The sequence below is a fragment of the Callorhinus ursinus genome, unplaced genomic scaffold (assembly GCF_003265705.2).
Source record: "Callorhinus ursinus isolate GAN/ISIS: 27379988/994484 unplaced genomic scaffold, GSC_fseal_2.0 scaffold41, whole genome shotgun sequence".
NCBI classification, from domain to species: Eukaryota; Metazoa; Chordata; class Mammalia; order Carnivora; family Otariidae; genus Callorhinus; species Callorhinus ursinus.
The window spans coordinates 9699394-9706153 of record NW_027397103.1 but is presented as its reverse complement, the minus strand read 5'-3'; the positions used below and the strand labels follow the sequence as shown (position 1 = coordinate 9706153).

At 47.7% G+C, this 6760-nt stretch overlaps 1 protein-coding gene and 1 non-coding gene across 7 annotated transcripts in view; both read left to right on the top strand.

Annotated features, from left to right (window-relative positions):
• CUX2 (cut like homeobox 2) overlaps window positions 1-6760 on the top strand; it is a 314935-nt gene that overhangs the window by 163089 nt on the left and 145086 nt on the right. The window lies entirely within an intron of this gene.
• LOC112837521 (small nucleolar RNA U13) lies at window positions 1644-1747 on the top strand. Its single transcript, XR_003211762.1, has one exon. It is a non-coding gene; the product is annotated as a small nucleolar RNA U13 (small nucleolar RNA).

Below are 6760 nucleotides of genomic sequence, written 5' to 3'. Positions count from 1 at the left end.
GATCCCGGGACTCCAGGATCATGACCTGAGCCGAAGGCAGTCGCTTAACCAACTGAGCCACCCAGGCACCCTAAAAGATTAATTTTCAAAGATACATTTTTCTATAAGTGGTATACATGTAATCTTTTTAAACTGAGACATTAAAGATAAGCATAGAGTGAATGGTAAGTCTCCTGAACTTCTAACCCCCTTTTGGCTGCTCCACATTTATTTGTTTTTTTCCAGGACACTTTAACCCATAGACAAGCATGCAAGTGCAGCCCCCTTACTAAAATAGAAAAGAGATTAGGGGATTATTCCTTCTTTCCCTCAACACTTATAAAGTGCCTACTGTATGCTGGATACTGAGAATATAGCAATGAACAAAAAAAAAATGGTCTCTCATGGCATGAATAGTCTAGAAGGGGGCTGGGGGGACCGATAAGAAGCACGTAAACAAACAGGATAAAAGAATCACAAATTGTGATCCTGCAAAGCAAATCAACAGTGTGCCATGATAGAGCAGCAGGGCAAGGGGGTTATGAAATGGATCATGAAACCCAAGGAGTCTGCCATGGGAAGAAGCATGTGTGTCTGGGTGCATGTGTTTTTATCTCTGCATCTGGGTGTGTACTTCTTACCTCTGTGAATATCTGCGGGTCTGGGTTTGTGTGTGTGTGCGCATGTGCATGTGTGTGTGGCTTACATCAGGGAGGACTGCTGCAGGACTGAGAGCTTGTGTGACCAGAGCTGTTGGGGATTGGAGGTGCAGGGGTAGAGCAAGGCTACACCCGGCTGTACAGGCCTCCTTAGCCACACAGGGGGTCTGGGGTTTTGACTTAGTGCCCACAGAGCTGACAGAGGGGTACAAAGAGAAGTAATGCCATCTGACAGTGTTATTGGGGATCCCTCTGAAATAGTATTATGGTGGCAAGCAGGTGGCCAGGAGGAGGCTGGATGGGGGTGGCAGACGGTTTGGGCTGCATGAAAAGTGGAGCTAATGGTGCTCACTGGTGGATGATTTAATGTGGCAGAATGGAGTGAATGGAAATGCCTCCCAGGCTCCTGGCCTGAACATCTGGAATGGATATGCCACTTTTTCCCGAGATGGGGAAGACACTGGAAGAAAGAGTGGGGAGCAGGCAGGAGCCCAGGATTCCCTCTTGGCCATGGGAGATCTGAGATGGCCTCCCCGAGGGATGTCAGGTCTGCAGGGGGTAGGTATGCCATTGGAACTCAGAGTCCTGTGGGCTGGAGGTGAGAAACCTGGGCCAGGCCCTTAGAGGACCTGGCCATGTCCAGGGACCGGGCAGACCCACCTTCCCCTGGCTCTGAGGCCCCATGCAGAGCACCCCATCAGTTATCTCTACACAGCCCCGGGGGCACTGATGCAGGAAACCCATTAGAAGGATGTCTGCCCTGGGGACCTGGCCCCAAACCTCAGTAGCAGGGAGCTGTGTGGAGCTGGGGTGTTTGCAGGGCTGGCTCCCCCAGCATCAGGGCCCTGGAACGCTGGATCAGTTCCCCAGGGACTGGGACAGTCTTCCCAGAGGCCAGTTCATGTTACCCTTAGCTCAGAAAGTAAAGGTACACTGCATTACTAAGATGATCATAAGATCATCTTACGTGCCTTGGTTGAAGGTAATCTTTAAAAGCTAAAGCTGATCCTTTTGTAGTTCATAAGTGTGATGATTGGGTGTTCACGCTGTTGTGTGACATGTGCCTACCTCAAACCTTGTTAACAACCTCAGCAATTACCCATCTGATGGTCTAAAAAAAAAGCTAAAGCTGCTGAGCATTTTACTGTGTCAGTCCTAACCACCCATAAGCTGAGTTAATCCTCACAACAACCCCAAGAGGCAAGTTCTACACTGATTCCCATTACAGATCAGGAAACTGAGGTTCAGCAAAGTAGTGGTTGCACAGCAGTGTAGTAGAGACAGGATTGGAAGCTAAGCCAGTCTGGCTGCAAACCCGTTCTCTTAGCTTTCATGTGCTGTGCCAAACGCTTATTATAAGTTATCTTTTAAAGCCACAGGTACCCTTCAGCTGGGGGGGTGGTTACCATCGCACCCATTGTACGGAGGGGGAAACTGAGGCTTGGAGAGAGGAAACGCCTAGCTCACAATCACAGAGCTGCTACGTGGCAACATCAGAATTTGAACCCAAGACTAAGAAGCCATGAACTTTCTTTTGAACATGGGACATGCTTCTGACCACCAGCTCCTGCTTCCCTCTACTGGCAGTAAGGGTCTCTATCCCCCCCAGCCCAAAGTGTCCCAGGGACCCACTGAGGGCAGGACTTGATCCTTGGGGCTGCCCCAGCAACTTCCTAGGCAGAGTTTTACAAATTAATGAGAAACATCAGAGGTTCGTGGGCTCCTCAGAATTCTGTGGTGGGAGCTGGTGAGATCCCATCTCAAGAGAGGGGGGTTTATTATCTCTGGAGTTCCTGCCTGGGGCCCTCAGTGGGCAAGGGCCGGTGCTCATGTTGGACTCAGGTGGCATTAAAGCCCCTACTTCTGGGACATAAAGTCTCAGCCAGCTCATGGGGTTTTGGGCCACTCTGCCCGCTGGGAGACCCCAATGGTTCAATGGGACAGTTCTGTCCATCAGAGCATCGATGGGGCAATGCTAAACAGCTCACGAGCAGTGGGAGCTCTATGTGGGATTCACCATTTGCTTTAGCATTTATACTTTAGAAAATACAAGTTCACGTATGTGTGTTTCTTGAACCAGTAGTTGAAAAATCACACCCTGATTTAGAAAAACCTACCTACTCAAGCTTCCAGAAGATCCTTGTTTGATTAGCAGAGCTGTTAAGAGTATGGGATTTGGGGTCATGCTGCTGAATTCAAAACCCAGTTCTCCTGCTTGCTGGCTGCCTGACCTTGAGCTTGACTCCTCTTAACCCCTTCAGGTTTTAGTTTTCCCACCTCAATGCATTGTTTTAAGAGACAAACTAGTGCCTAGAACTAACTGTATCTGGTATATACTGTGTACTCAGTTTATGTTAGCTAAGTGTTATTGTTGTTACTGTTGCAGTCTAAACTAGGTTTTCCTGGAAATGGGCAGATAGTAAACATTTATGCTTTATGGGCCACATGGTTTTTGTTCCAACTACTCATCTCTGCCATTGTAACAGGAAAGCAACAGTGGACAGTATGTACATGCCTGGATGTGGGTGCATTCCAACAAAACTTCCCTGTGACTTATAAACGAACATGACAGGGAGAAAAGTCCTTTTTCCTCTGGGAGAATGTGACCCTGGAGCTGCCAGCAGCTATGTTCCCCAAATTACTGGGGAAGCCAGCCATGGTGAGAGAAACAGAGGACAGAGGGAAGCACAGCCAAGAGAGAGAAATCAAAACCTGCCAATCTTGTTTGAGCTGTTGGATCTAGCCATGCCTGAAGCTACTCCTGCATTGTTCAGATATGTGAGCAGCAGTTTCCCTTTGATGCTTAAGATACTTTGAGTTGGGATTCTGCTGCTTACAAACAAGAGTCCTGAATTATATAAGCCTTCTCCCTGTTCAAGCCTCTCTGCCCCAGTCAGATATAACAACTTACCCACTTGCCTGCCATGGTCAAGTTCATGATACTATGCAAGAGCATCCTTTAGTCCCAAATATATAACTTTCTTTTCCTGTGGGAGGGGGGGTTTAAATAGTTTCATTTTCAGGTAGATGACTTCATTTCCATGAACCTTGGTCCTTTTCTATAAAATGAAGTTAATTACTGGACCTACTGCCCAAGGTGGGTTAGAAGGGTTAATATTTATGAAGTTCTTGGAACAGTCCCTTGTACATGCTAAAAGTACTACCTAAGTGTCTGCTGTTATTACTACCTGGAAACAGAGCTCACAGACTTTAGGCATTTTCCTGACAAATGAAGGAGACTATCTGGTAGGGATTCGGTCTTTGCATATTCCCAGCACTGGCGCCGGCCTGGTATTGATTGGGGGCTCAGTATTTGTTGAATAGGAGTTGGTACAAGACAAGGCAGTCACAGAGAGTGACTGTGAGAGACCCACATGGATTGGGGCAAACTCTGAGGTGTTTGTGATTAGGAGTCAAGCTATAATTGCTTCAGGGATTTAGAAAACCTTGAGACACAGAGGAATGTTGGGGGCCCACAAGCAATTTAGGGATTTGAGTGCTTGGGATTTAGACCTTAGCTACTTGAAGTGTGGTCCACCATGGACTGGTGACATTGGCATCACCCGAATGCCTGTTTAGAGATGCAGGGACTCAGCCCCACACTGGACCTCGGGAGTCAGAATCTATGCTTCCACAAGATCCTGGGTGATTGTTGTGTGCATTAATATCTGGGAAGTGGAGAGGACAGGCAGATGCTGCAGACATGGCCCCTGTGTCTTGAGGGACTGTTTGTGGAGGTGAAGATGTGGGGGATGTGGGCCTATCAGCTGTTCATTAGGAAACACGCTGGCCTCCACCCTTTGGCACAGTGGGTGGTCACACGTGCCCAGACACACCACTGGTCCAGTAAGTGGAATCTGACATTGCCACACAATGGTTTGAGAAAACTGACACCACGAGAAAGGTGCCCAGCTTCACTTAATAAAAGTAAAATGAGAATAAAGCAATACTTTGTGTTTCCTTGTCCTTCCCTCACTCAGTCCCTTCTCCATAGGCTTGCTAACTCTGTGCAAGCATTAACAGCAAATCAGTGGTATCTAGCTTGCGATATCATATATGATATGATTTCTTTTCCCCCATCCTCTTTTATCAACTAAAATCCTGATGAAATATAGATGACTTTTTAAAAATCTTATAAAGGTGTCTGGCTGTCTGGGGTGGGGAGGTTATGGCTAGGGAGGGGGGTTGTGGCATGGTAGGTTGGACAGCAGGAGGGTCTGCAGAACCAAACCAGAGAGACCTCACCAGGAAAGTGGCCTCCAGATTGAACAGAGGTGGGCATGAGTTTGGGAGGGAAGACACACACTCACTATCACCTTTCTTTACCAAAAAAATCAGTATTGTTTTGCTAACGAGGGCTGGGGGCTGGGCCAAGTGCGGAGAGCAGGAGCTTTGAAATCCATAGACCTGTATTTGAATCCTAGTGCTGCTGCAGCTTACTCCCCATATAATCAGGCAAGGATGTGTCCCTGAGCCTTGATATCCTTGTCTAGAAAATGGGGCTATCATAGCACTGACCTCATAGGGATATGGGGCTGGTTAATGCAGTGGTGACCAGAGCTGGCTGACAAGAACCCACTGTTAGCCTCCCTTCCCATCCCCAGGTGTAGTGACAGCACGGTGGGAGCTAGAAGTTGACCATAGTGGGGAGAGTTTACACCACAGACATGATACACATCAGAACTCCTCCTTTTCTTCCAGAGAACTGGTTGTTAAGCATTTACCAGCACGCCACTGGTTAAATGACAAAATGTATTTAAATCGCCATGCCCAAAGCTTAGAAGTAGTGGTTACTGGGTACTTTATTACTATAATATTAATTATAGGACCATAATATTACTAATATAAAGTGGTTTTCATGATTGGACATTCCATGTGTTGGCTCTGCCATTTATTTTAACTGCTTGGAGGCTTTTTCTGCAAATCATCTGGTCCCTAGCCCCATTCTGGATAGCTGATATTAATAGTTAGCTCAGTTCCAGATTATAGATACCCCAAATGAACATTCATTGAGCATGGACTAAATGCCAGGTGTTGGAAAAGCACTTTTCATATATGATCTCATTTAATCCCTCTAACAACTCTATGAGGCAGAAACTTATGAACCCCATTATGTGGACACAGATGGGGCTCAGAGAGGTTAGGTGACTTGTCCCAGGTTGCACAGCTGCTCAGTTGGAGGGGCTGGGCTTTGAACCTGTGCATTTTGACTCCAGAGGCTGTGATTTCAGCAGATGGATCCTGGAGGTTAAACGTGGAGGGGGCAGGTGCTTGGGACCTTGGGGTGTGGACCTTCTTCCTTGTTGGGAGACTTTGGGAATGGGGACAGGCAGTGGGCAGGGTCGAGAAGTCCTGACCATGTCATCTGCTTGGCTGACTGCAAACAGTCTGATTTTACTAGATGTGTGCAGGCCGGGTTCTGATTGGCAAGGGGATGTCTCTGTTGGAAGGGAATCTTGGCCACTTGCCTCTTGGCAGTAGGCTCTTGGCTACCACGTGGAGCGCCGTTTGGAGGCAGTGAGAATTATTCGGCAACCTTGCCTAGGGTAGTTTAAAGTGGGCTGGGGGCTCTGCCAGTCTCTCAGACAGGCTGGCAGAGAGAGCAAGAAAGCGAGCACTGCCACAGAGAAGCCCACACTCAGCTTCTTTGCTATTCTCCCTGCCTCTGTCTATCTCCGTCCCTTGCCATCCCTCAGCCTCTCTCTCTGCCAGGACTTAAGGAGCCAGTAAGATGACAGGTGGTTTGGCAGCAAGAGAAGCAACGTCTTCTGTCCCCACAGGCCTGCATTCCCTCAACTCTACTAAAACTTGGGGCCTTTTACTTCCACAGCTCCCAATTTCCCTGAAGATGAGGTTCAGGCTCCTTGGTTTGGCTTGAGGACTTAGCTATGACCCCTGCCTCCTGGTTCTGCATCATGTCTCCACAGGACAGACTCAACTTTTTGTTTTTCCACAGTGACTACTAGCCCAGAGCTCACTCAGAACATGTGGTTGAGCTTGACTTACTTTGGGATTTGCAGTCATCACCATTTCTGTGTCTTAAGGCTGATTTATCACATGCCAAGTGATATGTAAGCTTCTAAGTATTTTCTGTTCCTATCTCCTTGACTTGTAACAACTTG